The sequence below is a fragment of the Gorilla gorilla genome, chromosome 3 (assembly GCF_029281585.2).
Source record: "Gorilla gorilla gorilla isolate KB3781 chromosome 3, NHGRI_mGorGor1-v2.1_pri, whole genome shotgun sequence".
Lineage (NCBI taxonomy): Eukaryota > Metazoa > Chordata > Mammalia > Primates > Hominidae > Gorilla > Gorilla gorilla.
In genome coordinates this window covers 177677943-177700034 of record NC_073227.2, presented here as the reverse complement: position 1 = coordinate 177700034, position 22092 = coordinate 177677943, and the positions used below count along the sequence as shown (strand labels likewise).

The window sequence follows — 22092 nt, the reverse complement described above, 5'->3', positions numbered from 1 at the left end:
GGACAAGTCAGTGAATGAATACAATATTGAACTACATTCTTCAGTGTTTATTTTTTCTTTAAGCTATGGTATTTGAACTAATAGCGATGATATTAATTGAGGGTAAAAATGAGGGAACAAGCAAACAGAATAGATCGAAAATATAATGAGTATTATTTAAAGTTTTGCTTACTGTTATATATATATGGGTTTTTTTCTCTCTTTTACTCACGTGCATGCCTGTACATGTCTTAGCCTGTAGGAGAACCAAGCAATTTTGATTAAAAGAGACTCCAGTAATCACCACTGGCAAAGTTCTTATGGTGGGGAAGGGATGGTCAATGAACTGAATTCATTTGCTCAAGGCCACCCAGCAGAAAATGACAGGGCAGGACTGTGAAATTCTGGACATGCACTCTTGTGCTCTGCTGGCAAAATCATTTTATTTCACATTGTTTACCCTGAGATTCAACCCCTGGACAACTCAAACATCTGATAATTTATCTTTTCTTAGAAAAACATATATTTTATTAAGAATTTTAAAGAAATTAGCATAGAATTGCACCTCACTTAACTTTTTAACATTAATCTATTGTAATGATCTCATTTAAAATTTTGCGTATGCTTCCCATAGTTTTTTTGAGTTGTTTGGCCCCAAGGCTTGTAATATATTCTAATATTTTCAAATTCATTTTATCTTTCTTCACCTTATTTTCTTTTGTCTACTTTAGCCTTTTTCTTAATGTTTATTTCATTTATTTTTATCTTTTTTTTTTTAAGATGAAGAAAGCATTTCAGGGGATTCATTTGCCGCTGACTACAACTTTGATCATCTCCTATATGTTGAAATAAGCATGTTTTCATTGTTACTTTCTAAATAACCTACATTTGGAGTTTTGGTTGCTTCTGATTCAATTCTTCCACAGGACTGAATTGAAGAGAAACAAAAGCAGTTAATGGTTAGAAATATGGGCTATATAATTTATGCTTTATGTAATTTTTTTGAGATATTCTTTATGGACCAATATTTATTCAGGTATTTGTATTTATAAAGACATTTTGAAAAGTTGAAATTACTTACAAAATGTGCGTCTTTATAAATGTATTATTTTATTGTTAATGTTACTTTGCATTTTTCAACATTATAATATTCTGCGTTTAAAGCTCACTAAATCATGTTTTAAAAGAAATTAACCTGCTTTAATCAATTTACTGCATTTTATACTGTAGCTCTTAGTTTTATAATAATTTTGTCCTCTCCTGCTTTCTTTTCAGTAGTATTTATGTAATAAATAATTTACCACTATTTAATTAATTAATTAGTTAATTATTTGAGACAGAGTCTCACTCTGCTGCCCAGGCTGGAGTGCAGTGGTGCCATGTTGGCTCACCACAACCTCCGCCTCCCGGGTTCAAGTGACTCTCCTGCCTCAGCTTCCCGAGTAGGTGGGACTACAGACACTCGCCAACTTGCCTGGCTAATTTTTGTATTTTTAGTAGAGACGGGGTTTCACTTTTTTGGCCAGGCTGGTCTCCAACTCCTGACCCAGTGATCCACCCGCCTCGGCCTCCCAAAGTGCTGAGGTTACAGGCGTGAGCTACCGCGCCTGGTCCATCATTTTATTTTTAACACTTTAGTGTCCTTTTGAATTATGCAACCAGCAGACGTCTGCAAAGCAGGACATTGCTATCTAGCAATGCTTTACTTTATCTTATCCAATAATTTAAAAGTTCAAAATTTTGCTATTATATTTTCCCCAAACTCTTATAACCTATGTATTTCTAATTTTCCAATCCAATCTTTTAGAACCCATTTATACCTAGAAAGAAAGCATTTCTATCCCCAAAACCTCCTACTTACAATTTTTTAGTTTTTTGTAATGCTAACGCATTTTAATTTTTTTTTCTTTGAGTGGCGAGGTTAAAACCTGATTAGTAATGGCTCAAATCTCAAACAAATGTTTTGCTTGGCACCCTCCAGTGCTTTTGTTACTAGTTGAATTATCTCTGTATATTTAAAAATTGCAATGTTGTAAACAAATATGTAGATTTCTGGCTTTTCTTGAAATTTGTTGATCTGGCCCACATTGCAAGGTAATGAAGTGTTGGAGTCCAGTAGCTTCCGCCCTCCTTGGATAGTATATTCAGTCATGCGTCACTAAACTGTGGGTATAAATCCTGCGGAAAGTGTGGTTAGGCAATTCCACTGTTGTGCAAACATCACAGAGTGTACTTATGCAAACCAACATGGAATAGCCTACCCACACTCAGGTCGTATGGTATAGCCTATTCCTCCTAGTCTAAAAACCTGTACAGTCTAAAAACACAGTACAGTGTGTTACTATACTGAATACCGTAGGCAATTGTAACACGACAGTAAGTATTTGTGTATTTAAACACAGCAGGCCGGGCCTGGTGGCTCACACCTGTAATCCCAGCATTTTGGGAGGCCGAGGCAGGCGGATCACGAGGTCGGGAGATCCAGAGCATCCTGGCTAACACGGTGAAACCCCGTCTCTACTAAAAATACAAAAAATTAGCCAGGCGTGGTGGCAGGCACCTGCAGTCCCAGCTACTCAGGAGGCTGAGGTAGGAGAATGGCGTGAACCCGGGAGGCGGAGCTTGCAGTGAGCCCAGATTGCGCCACAGCACTCCAGGCTGGCGACAGAGCGAGATTCCGTCTCAAAAAAAAAAAGCAAAGGTACGGTAAAAATATGGAATCTTACACGTCCATATCTTACGGGTCCACTGTCGTACGTGGTCCATCATTGACCTAAAGGTTGTTACGCTGTGCGTAACTGAATTTGCTCTCTAGTACAGAGTCCTCCCCACCACTCCCTATTCATTAAGGCTGGCCCTCTTTATATATCTGCCTTATTTCCCAGGCCCTGTGATCACTTGAAATTGTGATCATTAATCTAGAGACTTTCACCTATATTATTATTATTTATATGATATATGTTATTTTTAGATAAAGTTTCATGATTTCCTACATATTTACACATGTCATTGAACTAATTTAACATTTACTGTAAGTCTTTTTACATGATGAACTATCTTTTAAAAAATTATGTTTGATCAATTTTTAGCTGTTAAAATAGTTTTCTATTAATTTTTGTAAGCTACGTATGTTAGCATAATCTCTTCTGAGCTCTTGCGTATTTGTAAATATCTTCTTTTTCTTGTGGGCTGTACACATAACAACCACTTGGTAGGATATCCAAGTTGCAGGGTTTTTTTGTTTGTTTGTTTTACCATTTGAAAGAAGTGTTACCTGATTTTTATTAAATTTAAAAATGTTTGGGTGACTTTAGTATATTTTCTTTATCATTCTAACTTCATTTTTTCTTTTGGGTATGCTAAGATATAAGTCTCTATAATTTTTATGCTCAAAGATTATTGAGTGTTTTTGATCCATGGGTTGGTCATTTATTTAGCGTAGGAACTTTTTCTTTCATAAATCTTTCATTATTCCTTCTGTTTTAGACATTGTGGTTTCTTTCACAGTAACCTCTACTATTGTCTAGTTGTATTCTTATTGCATGTCTTTCAAAATTATATATTCTTATGTAATGTTTTCCTTTCTTTACACCAATTTTCCTCTGCGTTATTAGGAAATTTATCTAGCTGGTTCTCTAAATTAGGATTTTATTTTTATTCTTTGTCAATTTTAATTTTTATCGCCTCTAATATATATTTTTATTATTGCTATTATGATTTTTCTTCACTAACTCATCTTATTTTAAAAATTATTTTCTTCAGCCTAAAAAAGGTGGTATAATCAATATACCAAAAATTGCACCTCATTAAGGTATACAATGGACATACCTGTAACACAAGTAACTATCACCACAAAGTAATACACATATCTATCACCTTCAAAAGTTTCCTTGCATTCTCTTTTTTGCAGTAAAAACACTTAACATGAGATGTACAGTCTTAACCAAATTTTAAGTGGGCTATACCTTACTGTTAACTGTGGGCGCTATGTTGTAACAGCAGATCTTTGAGACTCATTCATCTTGTAGAATGGTAACTTTATTCCTCTTGAACAACCATTCCTCATCGCCACCTCTCTCATGCCCTGGTAATCACCATTCTGTTGTCTACTTCTATATAGCAATATTTTTAATGTCACATATAAGAGGAAACAAGCAGTATGTGTTCTTCTGTGGCTGACATTGCACTTAGCATTGTGTCTTCCAGGTCCATTCGTGTTGTCACCAATGGTAGGATTTTCTTCTCTTTTTTAGGGCTGAATAATATTCCATTGAATGTACTTACCACGATTAAAAAAACTACTCACATGTCTTTGGACATTTGGGTTGTTTGACATCTTGGGTATTATGAATACCTGCTGCCATGGACATGAGAGTGCTGCTATGTCTTCAGGTTCCTAAGTTCAATTATTTCAGATATATACCAAGAAGTGGAATTGTTGGATCATATGGTAATTCTATGTTTAAATTTTTAAGGAACCTCCATACTCTTTTCTATGGTGGCTGCATCATTTCAGATTCTCACTAACAGTGTACAAGAATTTCCTTTTCTCCACATCATCATCAACACTTGTTATTTGTGTCTGTATTTATGTGGGTATGTGTGTTTTGATAGTGTCCGTCCTAATAGGTGAAAGGTAATATCTCATTGTGGTTTCAATTTGCATTTCCCTGGTGATTAGCAATGTTAAACATTTTTATTTTTGTTTTAAATTGTTTAAAATTTTACTTTAAGTTGCGGAATACATGCGCAGAATGTGCAGATTTGTTACATAGGAATATGTGTGTCATGGTGGTTTGCTGCACCTATTAACCCTTCCTCTAGGCTCTCTCCCCTTGCCCCCCACCCCACAACAGGTGATGGTGTGTGTTGTTCCCCTACCTGTGTCCATGTGTTCTCATTGTTCAACTCCCATTATGAGCGAGAACTTGTGGTGTTTGGTTTTCTCTTCCTAGGTTACTTTGCTGAGGATAAGAGCTTTCAGCTTCATCCACGTCACTACAAAGGACATAATCTCATTCCTTTTTATGGCTGCATAGTATTCCGTGGTGTATATGTGCCACACTTTCTTTATCCAGTCTATCATTTATGGGCATTTGGGTTGGTTCCATGTCTTTGCTATTGTAAAGAGTGCTGCAATAAACATACGAGTGCATATGTCTTTATAGTAGAATGATTTATATTCCTTTGGGCATATACCCAATAATGGGATTTCTGGGTCAAATGGTATTTCTGGTTCTAGGTCCCTGAGGAATCGCCACACTGTCTTCCACAATGGTTGAACTAATTTACATTCCCACCAACAGTGTAACAGGGTTCCTATTTCTTCACAGCCTCGCAAGCATCTATTGTTTCTTGACTTTTTAATAATCACCACTCTGAATGGCATGATATGAAGTTTCTACATAGTGTCATTGGTCTTTATATTGTGGTGTGTTTTTACAGTGGCTGGTACTGGTTTTTCTTTTCCATATTTAGTGCTTCCTTCAAGAGCTCTTTTAAGGCAGGCCAGGTGGAGATAAAATCCCTCAGCCTTTGCTTGTCTGGAAAGGATTTTATTTTTCCTTCCCTTATGAAGCTTAGTTTTGCTGGATATGAAAAATTCTTTTCTATAAGAATGTTAAATATTGGCACCCACTCTCGTCTGACTCGCAGGGTTTCTGCTGAGAGGTCCGCTATTAGTCTGATGGGCTTCCCTTTGTAGGTGACCTGGCCTTTCTCTCTGGCTGCCCTTAACATATTTTCCTTCATTTCAACCTTGGAGAATCTGATGATTATGTGTCTTGGGGTTGATCTTCTCATGGAAAATCTTAGTGATGTTCTCTGTATTTCCTGAATTTTAATGTTGGCCTGCCTTGCTAGGTTGGGGAACTTGTGGATAATATCCTGAAGTGTGTTTTCCAGCTTTTTCCCATTCTCCTCTTCTCCTTCGGGTACTCTCATCAATCGTAGGTTTGATCTTTTTACGCAGTCCCATATTTCTCAGAGGCTTTGTTTGTTGCTTTTCATTATTTTTTTCTCTAATCTTGTCTGCATGCCTTATTTCAGCTAGGTGGTCTTTAAACTCTGATATCCTTTCTTCCTCTTGGTTGATTCCACTATTCCTACTTGTGTATGCTTCACAAAGTTCTCATGCTGTGTTTTTCAGCTCCTTCAGGTCATTTATGTTTCTCTCTAAACTGGCTATTCTAGTTATGTGCTCCTCTAACATTTTATCAAGGTTCTTAGCTTATTTGCGTTGGATCAGAACACGCTCCTTTAGCTCAGCCAGTTTGTTATTACCCATCTTCTGAAGCTTACTTCTGTCAATTCGTCCATTTCATCCTCATCCAGATCTGCACCCTTGCTGGAGGGGCATTGCATTCATTTTGAGAAGAAGCACTCTGGCCTTTGGGGTTTTCAGCATTTTTTTGTTGATTCTTTCTCATCTTTATGAGTTGTCTAGTTTAGATCTTTGAGGCTGCTGATACTTGGATGGGGTTTTTGTGGGGACTTTGTTGTTAGTGCTGTGAACATCTCTTCATTTTCTTGACCATTTGTATGTTTTCATTGCAGAAGTATATATTTAAGTGTCTTTCCCATTTTTAATAGGGTGATTTCATTTTCTTCTGCTTTCGAGTTGTGGGAGTTCATGATATCTTTTGGATATTAATCGCTTACTAGATATATGGTTTCCAAATATTATCTCCCATTCTGGAAGTTGCATTTTCACTCTGTTGATTGTTTTCTTTGCTGTGCAGAAGGTGTTTATTTTGATATAGTCTCATTTGTCTATTTTTTATTTTGTTGTCTGTGCTTTTGATGTCTATCCAAGAAGTAATTTCCAAGACCATCTCATAAAGCTACACTCCCACATGTTCTCTTCTAGGATTTTTACTATTTCAGATTTTATGTTTAAATCTTTAATACATGTTAACTTGGTTCCTGTGTGTGGTGTGAAATAAGGATTCACTTCTGTTCTTTGATGTGTATACACAGCTTTCTGAAAGCTTCTTATAGAAGAGGCTATCTTTTCCCCATTGTGTATTCTTGCCACCCTTGTAAGCAATCAGTTGATCACACATGCATAGGTTTATTTCTAGACTTTACTCTGTTCCATTAGTCCATATATCTCTTTTATATCAGTACCATACTGGTTTCATTACTGTAGGTTTGTAATATGATTTTAAATCAGAAAGTGTAATACCTCTAGCCAATCTATCTCACTTTTAAAAACTTTGGACCTTTTAAAATATGAATCTTTTAAAGGCTTTTGCACTTGTTTTACATGAAATTCTTCTTAGTCTTTTTGAGTTTTTCTGCAAATGCCATACTTTTTGAACAATTATTCTGGCTGCTTGGTGGCTTGCACAAGTATTTAGTCTACAGAATGAGCTTTCCTTTTCCCTGTTCTGCAATGTTTTCTAAGACTCTTTAGTTTTCTTTTTTTTTTTTTAATTCTTATTTGAAATAGTAGAGATGTCTCCAGGTCTGGTGTTTCTTATAAACAGGCCATGTTGACTGCCCCATCCTTAATTCACTGATATCATATAGATTTTTCTAGCACAACTAAATCAACTAAGTCATTGTACTATCTGATATTAGTGTGCACAACTCGTAGCCCAATTCTGAATAAAATCTTATCTTTAGAATAAATATTAGATTGCAAAGCAATGGGATATATAAAAATTATAACCACTTTTTAAAAATTTATTAAGACTTTTCATACCATCTACAAATCTTAGCTTGGAGGGTTACATTTTCTAAAATGTCATAAAATCACTCCAATCTTTTTTTTAAACACATTGCATTCTCTTCCTGTTTACTTTCTTTCTTTAGGTTTTATTTTCCAAAAGGATGAAAGAAGTATGAGTGTGTGTGTGTTGAGGTGTTGGGGTGGAAGGTAGGATTAGATTTAGATTAAGAAAGAGAGGTGCTTTGGATCAATTGAATGCACCATCTGTTAAGTAGTGGAGTAACTGGTTTGTTTTCTTGTTGGTATGTATCTTGCGCAGCTGACCCAGTGGACAGAGATTAAAAGGAAGTTACCAGGTCTTTCCATTTTTCTTTCAGTGGGCAGGTTCTCCACACTTAGACCATCAATTGTACTTTTTGATTTAATCCAATCTGCTTTGTTGTATATAGAATCTTTTCTGAATTGACTTTCCTAGTTTTCATTTTGGGTTTTATCATTTTTCTGGCTTTCTTAGGCAGTGTGTAGGAAAGTTGTGTGAAATGGCCTTAGGGATAGCTATCCTGATATTTTCTAATTTGATATTTTGTTTTATTATTTTAATTTGGAAAAGACACTTTTAACAAGCTTGACAACTTTGTTAATCATCCAAACTAGTAACAGGAAGGCCAATGAAAGGAGGTGTAGGGAGTTTGGCCAGGAGCAGACAGAGTGACAGTAATGAAAATTTTGATGTTACAGCAAGATAAATAATTATAAGTAGCAGTAGAAAACGTAAAAACACATTGAAAATTATATTCAGAGATCTAAATAGGTTTTATAATCAATCTATCATTAAGAATATTTTAAACTCTATTAAAAATTATTTCAAATGTGATAATGTGACTAACAGTTTGGTTATAGAAAGATAGACATTTGAAAATTCCTTTTTTAAGAAAATTAATTTTTAAAAAATGTTGTAGATACACAGTTGGTGTATCTATTTAAGGGGTACCTGAGATGTTTTGATACAGGCATGCAATGCAAAATAAGCACATCATGAAGAATGGGGTATCCATCCCCTTAAACATTTATCTTTTGAGTTACAAACAATCCAATTACATTCTTTAAGTTATTTCAAAATTTGATACTTCATGGGCTTCATTTTATCATCTAAAATATTCACAAAAGAATATCCAATTCCTGTATATTTTTTACTGTATTAGATATTATCATGTATATGTGTATATACATGCACTATCCATGCACACACACACACGCACACATATATTTACATATATATATACACATATTTGCCTTTGACTATTTCTTGTTGCACTTTAATTTAGAAGTGAATATGACTGGTATTAAGATCCATGAGTATAGGTAAAAACATGACACCCCACAGCAAAATGGGGAAACATACGATAGGGTTTGTATTTGATATTTTCCTCTACCATCTGGAAAGTATGCTGAAATTTTTCTTTTTGGGATTTCCAGACAGTCTGACTAGTCTGACATCTTTGTTCAAAAAAGATAAAAAGTTCCCTTAAAGCTATGTGGAGCTGTCTCGGCAGTTGCTGTAGTTTCCATCCACCTACTTTTTTGCTTCGTTGTTTGAGGCTATGTCCCAGTGACTCTGAAAGTTATAAACTGCCTTATTTCAACTTGCTTAAGAAAAGCTTCCAGGGCATCTTGCTTTCATCTACACCATGCACATGGTCACATTTTTTAATGGAAAATCCAGGGCTGAACACTGCCATGGCATTCTTTTACCTCAGTACTTGGACGGCAATGCAGAGAATGGAATACCAAAGTTACAACATAATTGTGGAAAGCTTCATATAGAGTTTTGAACCGATGTCTATGAACCAATGTGATATTAACATCCAGATCAAAGTCTGTCTTAAGTCTCACATGGTCTGAAGAGATTTTCCACCAAGTACAATGAAAATCCATAATGGGAAGAATATATTTTTGCATTTGCAAGTTTTGTGTGTGTGTGAGAGAGAGACTTCATATATATGCATCTGTGTGTATGTTTGAAGTAAGAGAGGAAGGGAAAGGGAGACAAATAGAGAGAGATGTGTGTCTGGATGGATTGAGAAGTGTCACCACAGCTTTGAAATAATAATTGGACAATTTAACAGTACATAGAATTTGCAAAGCACTGAGAAGTTTTGGCATTTGATATTAATTCAAGTTACAAATATGATCATCTGTTCTTTTGAAATGTTTTAGCTATGTTGTCTCATAGTAAATTCTTAATACTGCATTCCAATGCTATGTAATGGTGGAACATCATTCTCAGCATCATTTGATGATGCTCCAGCTTTAAACTATTAATACTTTAGCCCACAGCATCCTTGAATCCAAGCTCAACATATGTGCTTAACGTACAAATTTATTGATGGGTAGTATTTATTTTAAAATTACAATCTAAGATCCTAAATATTTCATGCCAGATTTTATAGTCATTTGGAAAAAAATGGGCAAGATTTTACCTGATGTCAAATATCTAAAAGCTCTGACTCTTTGTCAGGAATTCATTATCTTTAGAGAAGAGGTAGGCTCCAAATGAATAAATATAATCTAAACTATGTCAGGTTCAAAGAGGCTGTCAGAGTAGTTTTGTGTGAGGTAATTCCAAGATTCTGCCTAATTTATAACATAATAAGTAAAGATAATCTTTCACCAGGGGTATGAGATGGAAGTTGAAGAACTGTATTTTGGAAAAATAATATGTACCCTCCATATTTCTTTTCCTTTTTCCTTGATTTACTTCAACAATAATGATATGATGTATTTACTGAGAATGATTTTTTTATAGCAATGCTTTAGAAAGGAACTGGAAACCAACTTCTCAGAAAATTTGTCTGTATGACTACAATGCAGATGAGAAGTATGTGAGTATTTTGGTTCTTTGACTCTTGATTCGTTTCTCAAGTGTTCTTTGAAAAGCGATAAATTCACTTTTATTTTCAGAGAGCATCAAACCTTGGAATTAAATCATCATGGAAATAAAAAGCAAAAGAAGATGAGCCATCCTTAAGGGGATTCTGGAAGGGTCCTTTGGTAAAATAATTTTTTCAATATCCCAGTGACATTACCAGCAATCTCACTCAATGGAAAATAATTGTAGTGTCAAATTTTCTCAAGGAGTGAAAACATCTCTAATATAGTGAACAGGTCATTCAGTCCACAGAGGTGGCATAGGAAAATGGCCCTTCTTTTCCTTTTGTGAGCTTCCCCTTTCCTAAATGGTAGTTTCTCAATCACAACACCTAGTTGCTTGCCACAGAAATGGAAATTGATCTCTGCTAACTAATCACTGATCCCATCTCACTGGCTTTGGTGATTGTCCAGTTTTGCCATATAATCCAGGCAGAGCCAATCAAGGCATTTTGGGGGGAAATTATATGTATACCAGGGGAGAAAGGATCTCCATTCCTCTGAGATTGCAAATACTAAGTATCACGTAAAGCTACAGCATTCCAGAGCTATTTTGGTTGTTCATGGACGGGACGTGGCTAAAAATAAATGATTTGAATGAAAAACAGAGGAGTGAGAGATTCTTAATGACATTCTTCACAATTCTGGATCTAGTTGTGCCTAAAGGTTATACAATTACTTTGATTTCCTAATTAAAGCAGCCAATAAATTATCCTTTTGCTTAAAAAGAAAACACTGATTTTTCCACTTAAAAAGAAACCACTGTTTACCAATATAGATATTTTATTCCAAATTTCTAGCTACATGCTGGCTCAGATTCAAAGAGTATAGATTATTGGAAAGATAAAAAGAATCAGAGGGAGTTTATTTTGGAGCATACATTATTGTCAGGGATCATATTTCTAAGAGGTCATTGAATTGGGAAGATTTAAAGAGACCAGGGTAAGGCCGGGCGGGGTGGCTCACGCCTGTAATCCTAGCACTTTGGGAGGCCGAGGTGGGCAGATCACGAGGTCAGGAGATTGAGACCATCCTCGCTGACATGGTGAAACCCCCTCTCTACTAAAAATACAAAAATAAAAAATAAAAAAAATCAGCCAGGCGTGGTGGCGGGCGCCTGTAGTCCCAGCTACTCGGGAGGCTGAGACAGGAGAACGGCGGGAACCCCGGAGGCAGAGCTTGCAGTGAGCCTAGATCGCGCCACTGCACTCCAGCCTAGGCGACAGAGCGAGACTCCATCTCAAAAAAAAAAAAATAATAATAAAATAAAAAAAGAGACCAGGGTAGAATGTAGAGACACTTATTGGATTTGGGGTGCGAGAAGGCAGAGGAGATGTCAAGAAAGAGTGAATGGCATGAAAATCAATCATTGCTATTACTAATATGTTGCTAGTAAGAGCTCCAAGGAAATTCTGTTCAGCTTTCGCTACATTTTAGATACTTCTCAAATAGTAAATAATGAGTCTTCAGAGTTTGTTCACTTACAGTTCTAAACTTTGGATTTTGGCAATAGAAAAATCAGGAGTTAAAGGAATCTGGGCTATAACACTGTACTCCAGAATTTTTGTTGTTTTATCTTCTCTTTCAAACTTAAACCGTGTTGACAAAGTAATTGGGTAAACTCCATTGGCTTTCCTGTTTAATAAAACGGAGGCTGTAGTGTTGCAATCAAGCCATACTGATAGGTTTCTTACATTTGAAGGTATATTTAAATGATAAAAATCCTTTAACAGAAGGCATTGTCTGTACTGTCTACATACTTTACATATAACCTAATTTTAGCAATGAGGGGATTTAATGTTACATTCATACAAATAGTCACCTTTATCATATAATAAATATTCTGAAGTCAATTTTAAATTGGCGGCATCAGCTAAAGATAAACTACTTAGTTTCTTCTGCCCAAAATAATTTGTAGAAAATTATAATAGTTTTTTCTGTAATTATTATAAATTCAAATTAAAGGTTGTAGTTGTCCAAAATTGACCCTTTGTCACTATGCTCTATGTGTGGTGTCTCTAACTGGCTAGATGTTGAGCAGAATACATAACTTAGAGTACTGACAAATGGTCTAACCAAAGTAAGGGCTGAGATTTCACAGGGAGTATTAACATTTATGGGAAAACTAACTGTGAGGGAGTGGAAGATAATTAAACCAGGGCTAATAGCAACAGACTTGAATTTCAGAGGGCCACCTGGATATCTTGTTCTCAGTCACTTTCTCTCATGTTTCATTTTCCTCATTTGAACAGGTCAACAGTCATTAAAATTTTTCATAACATCTGAAGCAAATCATTGCAGTCATTTCTTTGTAAGGTTTAAAAATCCACATATTTTATTGTTAGCATTCAAAACATTTACTTTTCACCTTTTTTTTCTTTTTCTTGATTTTTTATAAAGTTGAAATAGTCTGGGAATCATTAAGTGCCAAATGCTTTCATCAGGCCCATAAACAATGGAAGATTCCATAGAAAATGCAGTTATTTCTTGGGAAGTTTCAACAAAACACATTTTCACTCATTTAAAGCTCAGGAAAATAAATCTTGAGGTCCTTTATGAAAGGTACACTTTAGACCCTAACGAAGTTGACACAGTACTGGATTTCACAGAAAAGGATTACAAAATCTGTGTTACAGGCTCAGTAAATTCTGGAGGTTGTTGGAAGAGTTGACATGCATCTCAGTATTTGAGCAATTCCTTTTTGTCTCACTATCTTTGACCTAGGAGGTTAGATAAAATATGAGAACAGAAAATAAGCTTTTAAGAAACTATCTAGTTTTAATTAAAGAGAAGAACCATTGAGGTCAGGTTATTATCCAAGATAAAGGCCAAACTGTTATACCCTCATTTCTCAATATCTTACAACTGTAGACTTATTTTTCTTTCCCTAAAACATATTTCTATCATATATTTATATTTGTGACATTTTCTATAATGTGATAATTCCTTGGGTTTTAATATGCAAACTAATACTCTTTAAAAAATTACCTGATATGTATAACTTAATTATTGGTACAATTAAGCAGTAACTGTAAAATTAGTGAGTAAATACCATTAAACCAGTTATTACAAGTATATATGCTAATATGACAGACAGCAGAGAACTGTACCCTGAAAATGGACTCTCCTCAACATTCCCTTCTAGCTACTTGAAAAAGGAAGGTCTACTGAATCCCTACTAGTAGACTCCATTGATCTCCATTGATTCACAAGAATAATAATGTGAAACTAATGAAAACATGATGGCACGCAGCACAGACGGAAGGCTAGTAATTTTCACAGTATTATAGTCCAAATCCACCTGTCTCAAAACAACTTGTTAAAGTGTTAGATCTCTTGTCATCATTTCAAACCACTTAATTTGATGTCTCTAGTAGTGTGTGCCAGGGATCTGCACTTAACAAGTTGCCTCATGTCATTCTGATCATTTTTAAGGCTTAAAAGCTACTGCTATGTGTTGGGATGGGTGATCAAGTTTGGCTGGAACTTGCCATGTCTTTAAGCTGAGGAACAAGTGGATCAGAGAGCAGCTGACCTCACAGAGCCATGGCTCAGTGACTCATTCAGACATGTCCTTGAGCAGTTGTTCTGGATTTCCTCGATGGTAGCAAGGTGAACTCATGAGGTACTGGTCCAGAAAAGAACACTAGTGACTATGCCCATTGTCACTGCTCAGAAGTGTTCTGGAATCTTGTTTCCCGCCCCGAAATAAGTTGATGGCAGTTATGGCATGGGCTGATCTACCCAGTCAGCAAGGCCAGATTGCAGAGAAACTCAGAGTCTAGGAAAATGAATGTCTAGTAACATTCCTCAAATAGTCCTACCAGAAGACACAAAGATGATGCATCCGGATGAAGAATATATCACTGAGATTAATGGCCCTGGGTTGCAGCCAAAAGCATCTCAGAGGTTAGTTGAGGACAAAAAGAAGTGTGTCTTTCAATCCATCTCCAGCAGACTAGACACTTGAAGCAAGAAGTGTTCCCATAAGTGATAGGGCATTGAACTAATGCTTGAATTTAATTTAGCCTGTAACTATTTATTAAATATGTCTAGCCTCTCTCAGGCAAAGAATTGGTGTCAAGGGCAATGAAAGTTAAAGTCAAATTAATCAAAACACAAGTGAAGAAATTTCACCAAATATATATGGCATTGTGTGTTGGGTGGGGAGCAGAGGGGTAGAGGTCTCAGGGGAATTTGGGCTTGTAGAGGGAGTAGAGGTTGGCAAAGGGGTCCCTACCTTGTAAGATAGGTCTCTTCTAATAATGTGCCAGAACTTGAAACTGTGTATTGGAATAACTTTCATACTTGAGAATCTACTGCAGGTAAACTGGTCATTGCTTGACTTTATTATTACTAATTTTTATGGTATATATCTACTTCACTGGTTGATGATTGCATTCTTGGCTATAGAGAGATTTGGTTCTGCTTTTCTAATGTGTCAACCGCAGATGAAGTGCTTGCCAAATATTTAATAATGGGTTATAAAGTCATTTATGTTGGAGATTATTACTGCCACAGTCTAGGAAATGGAAATTCAATGAAATACAAATGACTCTACTGTCTCAATACAATGCCAGACTTGAATGAGATAATTTATGAACAAGAAAATGGCTATATTAAAAAGCATTATTAGATGAGAATGATGTCCACACAGTAGCTGACACATACTCTGCAATATCAATAAGAAGGAATTTTTCCACTAAACGGGATTTGTAACTGGACCTGCCTCTGGAGTTTGTTGTATTAAGTAAAGACAATAAATATTTCCTGCCTCCTTCCTTCCATCCTTCCCCTTCCTTCCCATCTTTTTTTCCTAACCCCCTTCCTTTCTTTCTTCTTGAATCCTAGTTTTCTTGTAGATGACTCTGTTTTATGGTTCTAAATGTGGCGGGAGATAAGAAAGCATTACAACAGGAGTCCAGGGACCAGGCGTCTTTTGGCTAAAAATCACCTGTATGATGGGATTGAGTAATCTAATCTCTTCAGGCTTGAGTCGATTTACTCATAAGAGGAGCAAGATTTGAATGACTATTCCATGAAATTAAACAAGAACTTGCTGAGTAGTGGGATGAAAAATGGAAAAGGCAGAGGGCTTATTTCAAGGAAGCTTCTGTTTGTTAGAAGAGGTGAAACTAAAAATAAATGTAGCTCACATGTCTCTTGAGGCCATCTTATCTTTTGGAAATGAAATTAAATGGATTCGTCAGCCTTATATATTATCCCATGAAAAATACCTTGCCTTGCATATTTTTGAAAATTCCTGGAAGTTATATGTCAACATTGTCAGTTTTGGCTTAGGCGTTGGGTGTTTCTATTCCCACTGAACACTTGATTTAACTTAAATATAATTTTCTGTGTCTATTATCTTTCATCTGTACTAGGACTAGACATAGAACTCAACTTGCTTCTTAGAGGCAGCAGGGCATAGAGGTTGATGACAGTCTTTGTGCTTAGGATTGAATTCTCACTCTGACAGTACCTGTATAAGCTGGGCAAGCAGTCTATCCTCAGTTTACTCCCTTGTAAAATGGGCTAAAAATTACTCTTATTCATACAGTGTTTTGTGAAAGCAAATGTGATCATTTAGACAAATACCTTCCATAAAGTGTGGTATAACATAAATATTCAATACACTGTTATCATTTTTAAAAGTCACATATACTGGTACTTGTGCATATAGCATATGCCCTAGAGGCCTAAGAGTGCTGAGGACAGTTTATTGTATTGCAGCAACATAAACCATTGCCCATTAGATAGAATTGTTTGCTAAGAGCACATCTGTTGATTTTTTTAACCACACCACAGAAGTAAATTGCAATACATGGCAATAGATGCAGTACTACAAGGCTCAAAAACCAGAGGGTTAGGGATTCACTTTGTCTTGGGAAAAGGGGAAATGGAAGGCTTCAGGAGAAGGTGATAATTGGCAGATGAATAGGGGTTTATCAAGTCAGTAAATTACAGAGGGCATTACAAGTTGAGATAAAGAAATGCACAAACCCTCTAATTTGGCATTCAAGGAATCATTTCATAGAATGTTTATTAGACATCTAACATGAAAAACATTGCTTTGGGAGCTGGAGTTACAGGAGAAGATAAAACTGTCAAAAAGATTGTAAGGATGCAACGTGTTATGAGAATAGATGTCAGGTCCTTTGGGTGTATATAGCAGGAAGCCTTAACCTGGTCTGAAATTGGGTTTCCTTGAGCATGTCACATTGAAGTTAACACAGCCAATGCCTCAGTCAATTCTATCAGTCCTACTTTTTGACAGAAATCTGCAGAATCCTGCACTGTCTTATCACCATCACTACCACCACATTGCTCCAAGAGACCATTGTCTTTTACATAGGCTACTGCACAGACTCGTAACTGCTCTCTCTGCTTCTCCACTCCCCTCTTACAATCCATTCTCAACACGGGCACTCCAGTGATCCTGGGGAAACCTAGTGTTAGTCTATGCACTTCTTAGCTCAAAGCCCTCTGATGACTCCTATTTTGCTCAGGGTAGAGAGGGAGCCCCCCCATAGACCATATGATCCTGTTACTTCTCAGTAGCCCCTGACCCTTTCTCCCTTGCTTCTTGGCCCTAGCCATGCTAGCGTCCTGCTAATCCTCAAACACGTCAAGCATGCTCCTTCCTCAGAATCTTTGTGATTGCTGTTCTCTCAGCCTAGAATGCTTTTCCCCCAGATATGAGTATGACTCACCCTATAATTTCCTTCAGATTCTTTCTCTAATGCCACTTTCAAAAACTATACAGCAACTACACAGTAAAAAAAACCATCTCTGCCATCTCAGTATCCCATTTCCCCTCACCTTGAATTAGTGCTGCCCGTGGTACTTATTCCCTCTGACATACTTCATACTATTAGTTTATTTATTCGTTGCCTGTCTTCCCTTCCTAGAATGTGAGCCCAATGAGCTCACTGATGTAACACCTGTGTCTAGAATAGTGTTGGGTACATAGCAGGTTCTTTGTAAGTGGTTGCTGAGGGGATAAATGAACATATGAGATGTGTTTGATAAAGAGGCTTGTGACAAGTGAGGTGGAGGGCTGGTTGGGGCAGGCTTCCAGCAGAGAGAACAGCAAATTCATTGGCTTTGAGCCGGAAAATGCAGCAAGTTGGAATGCATACAAGACATGCAATGTGGATGCAGTACAGAAAGCAGAGGAAACTGGAACTAGAAAATTTTTCCCCTCTATAATACTACTGTGATGATTAAAAATAAGATTCATTTATTATATTTTAGACTTTGTGGTGGAAAGTGGAAGGTGCCTCAGGAATATAAAATGACTAGGTTATAGCTGTACAATAGAATATTTTGTCTGTCAAGAATGTTTGCCTTACTGTTCTGAAGTTGTAGATTTGATAAGCTTTCTGGAATTATTTGATGTTTTCATTTGATTAAAAAAACTTGGGGACAAATCTATTCGGATGCTAAAAAAGAAAATATGGTTTTTCTTAATCTGCATTTTTTCTGTCCAATTTTAGAGACTGCCCTTTCTTTTCATTTTGCATTAAATATTCAGCAAGGCATTTTTGAAATGCTTTAAATTATTGTCCTCTCTTTCCTTGGCTGCGACGTTCTTGCTTTGGCTGTGAGGTTCTTTCCTTGGCTGTTTTTTTTTTTAAGCAATCCGAGAAGTTTTCTTCTGACTGATAGCCCTGGTGGCTGAGTGATGAGTGCATCTCATCTGGTTTGGGGACCAGTATACAAAGCCGTGCCTGAGGATCATGGAACATGGGCTGGCTGCTGCCATCCACAATATGAAATGAAAAGTTCACTTTAGAAAAATATACGTGGTGAAAGAAAATGTTCTTTTTACTTCAACATGGGAATAAAACATAAAATAAAATACATTCCCCCAAATGAGAACTCTGCTGAAATGGCTGAAGTAGGGGAAAAAGAAATGCATAAATTTGCTTCTGAAGCTTGAGAGTGTTGCTAGAAGAATGTTGAAAACTTTGGAGTTCCATCGTATTATTTCTTGTAAAAATGTTTATTGATTTTCTTACTGAAGCTTAGGTCATGTCTACATGAAGCAGAAAATTTACTTTGACTTGGAGTTTCTTACAGTCTAGCCAAGAAGAGTTGGAAGACACAAAAAATTGAACATTAAGTCCTAATTTGTGTAATTGTATCGCTGAAGCCTGCCGGGGCCTTACTAGCATGGCTGCTGCTGTAGCGGCTGCTGGTGGGGAGGTATCAGTAAAAGAGAATGTGGCTGGAGGAACAAGGGTGGGGTAAGTCACCTGTCATTTGGCTTTAGAGAGGGGGTTGAATTTTTGCTTAATGTGCCTTAACTCAAGGATGTGGGAGAACCTGATCTTTCATCTGACAGATTTGCCATGATAAGAGATCAAGAATTGCATATGGGATGCCTTATCAGATTTTATCGGATTTGTAGACTATTAGGTCGAGTTTGCAGCTGTGAAATTCATTTATTTGGTGAATAATGCCTGTCCACAGTACTGAGGGCATAGTTCTGGATAAGTCAGCCAGGGCTTGGGATGAGCTCTAAGACTAGCAGGGAATGGTATTGTAAAGCAGGAAAATCAATTTGGTGCTGAGCACCAGGGTGGAGGTGGTTTATATAAACTGCAAGATTATGGGAGTATGAAAAACTAATATTTGAGAAAATGGGCCATCATTGAATGTGAATGTAATAATCAGATCTTTGTTTTGTTTATTTTTCTTTCAAGCAATTCAAGTACAGGTAACTCAGACAGTACAGAGAAGTACAGAACGAAAAGCGAATGTCATATAAATTTGTTCCACTCTTTAGAAGTAATAATTTCACATTTCTCTTCTTCCATGACAAAGGTTTAAGAAATACCTTCTAAAGCTGCTTAATATAGAGACTTAAGTGTTGTATATAAAGTTTAAAAATAGCCAAGAGAAAAATCGTAATATCATGATATTAGCAACAAAATGTAGCTGGCTGTGGGAGAAAAGTGTCTGTTACCTTTCACAGCAGTAAGTCAGTAGAAAAAATTTGGAGTTCGCTGACTAATATTTAGAGATAAAATGGAACTATGTGGGAAGATCAAAGTCACAAACTAAAACACTACAAGTAAAAATGTTTTCAGATGGCTAATGTGTTTGGAAATCGGAGTGGAGAATGGATTGTGGAAAGGAAAAGGAATCCCAAAACAGGGAGTTAATTTTGAGGCAGTACCACTAAGGCAAGTTGAAAATGGAGAGACCCTGGCCTGGGCAGTGTAATGTGGACCCAAAGGTGGAGAAAGGCAATGGTGAAATCATGGAAGTAAAATTTCATGGAAGTATTGGAAGCAGAAAAACCACAGCATTGAGATGGTCATTCATACAAATGATGATATTCCTCAAGCTGTTAGGGAAACGTAGTGTAGGGAAAAGAAAAACAATTAAACCCCATTCCAAATATGTAAAGGAATATAAAGAACTGACCTATAATCTAAAGGATTCAAAAGGATGTCCTCGGAGAATTCAAGCTAGCGTCACAGTGCTAAAAACAGTCGCTGGAGACTAAAGAAAGTGCTGACAGTTTTCCTTACATTTCAGGTAGAACACTGTTGCAGATGGTGATGTTACCATTTGAAAGTAAGAAGAAAACTAGTATCTCTTGGGTCACCAAGAGTAAAAATAGAGAACATGCTTACAAACTGCAACACATAGAGTTTCTTGAAATCACAGTTTGGGAGTGGAGGAAAAGGCTGCTTAAGTGTTTGGAAGGGGAGACTAAGGATGAAATAGAGTGGGGTAAGCCTGAATTAATCTGTAGTGAGAGCAGAACATAGAATATATGTATTAATAATATGTATAAATTAGGAAATAACTTGACCTGTAATTCAAATATAATCTTAGTGTATTTTTAAAAAAATTTTACACATAAATACAACACATACTTAAATTGTTCATGAAATATTTATTTAGTAATTTATTGAGTTGTAATTTCCTAATGTTTACCTTCAGAATTAACAGGGAGTAGACCACATGCAGGTATGCACTGTCACCACCCTAAGGCATAAATTGTGTGACCTTTTGTACAGGTAGATAGACATGTATTGCTAGGTATGCTCAAACCACTTTCCTTTGATTTCTATAAATTAATGAATAAAAGCACTTAGATGATTTTCATTGAGTTTAGCTACATTTTCTTTCCTCAATGGGTTTCTAATCTTTCCAAGTTGAAAGTTTATAGCTTTGGCTCTGTTTGATTTATATGAGCAAAAAGAAAAATCTTAACCGTATTTTTTTTATAACTGGAGAAGCGTATTTCTTCTGTTTTCATATAACACACAAATAGCTAGACAGATCTTGCTTAAGCCTTCAAAAGAAATTCCATTTTAGACTAGACATTAATGTGGAAAATTTGAGGCCAAATGATTTAACATTTTACAATCTTATAACTAGGAGAGAGAGACAGAGAGAGAAAAAAAGGCAAGAGTAAGAGAAGAGGCAGAAAGAAACACACACACAGAGAGAAGTAAAGTAATTTATAAATTAATTGGAATATTTGCCTGCATCATTAAACAATATGCACATTTTACAATTTCATTTCTAGTTCTCTATAGTGCTTGTTAATTTGCATAATGTATGTTTTAAGTTTCAGTTGAACAATTATTTTTGTTTCTGGAAAGCATACAGGTTAATATTTGAATTGTATAATTTAAACATAATTTTTATACTATGATGAAGAAAAGCAGAAGATGCAGCAGGAATATATGTTAGTTAAGCACTAAACAGTTACAAAATATTGGGAGAAAGCAAAAAAGTAAAGACCTGATTCACCAGACACAATTTCTTCTGTGTGGAGAACACCCATGGACTTCAAAGGGTTTACTACACAAAAACCAGACTCACAAGATGGGGGAGGGAATGAAAATCTGCCAACAATTGGTAGTTGTAGAGTCTCCGCCAAGTTTTACAAACTTAGAAGTTGTCCCTTTTGATTTTTATCAGTGAAAAATGTCTGGAATGACCAGAGTCACTTCTAAAGTTTTTCATGTCTTTATGTTTGTACAGACTAAAATAAGTTAAAAAAACTTTCTATTTTCAATAAACATTTACCAATTATAATGAATAGACATGAAGTGTTAATACTTATATTTCCTTCAGAGACAATAAAATGTTTTTTTGTTTTTATATATTTATTAGCATGTTTTGGGCTTGGGAAGACTTTGGCAATTATAGTGTAATTTCTTTTATTAACATAATTTAAGATGTATTTTTACTTGAGTGTTTCACATGTTGTGCCTTCTTCTGCCTAGGGTATGATGCATTCCTGACTGTGGTCGGCTTTCCATGGGTGAAACAGAAAAGTCTTCAAATATCCTCACCAACTGCTTTCCTAGATTTTTCAGCCAGTTACTTGACCATATTAGGAAAAGAAAGGTGAGCTTGGGCTTCAGGACATAGAAAACAACATTAGTTATGCTGGAAAGTATCACCAAAGAAGTGCAGCTCAGACAAGCTGTATTCTATTTTGTTCTTTTGAACATAAACACCTATAAAGGGAC

At 36.1% G+C, this 22092-nt stretch overlaps 1 long non-coding RNA gene across 1 annotated transcript in view; it reads right to left on the bottom strand.

Moving 5' to 3' along the window:
* Positions 1 to 14202, bottom strand: part of LOC129532955 (uncharacterized) — a 33275-nt gene extending 19073 nt beyond the window's left edge. The window contains exon 1 of the long non-coding RNA XR_010133275.1: positions 14118 to 14202. This is a non-coding gene — a long non-coding RNA (uncharacterized lncRNA). The remainder of the gene's footprint in view (positions 1 to 14117) is intronic.
* Positions 14203 to 22092: the final 7890 nt, after the last annotated feature.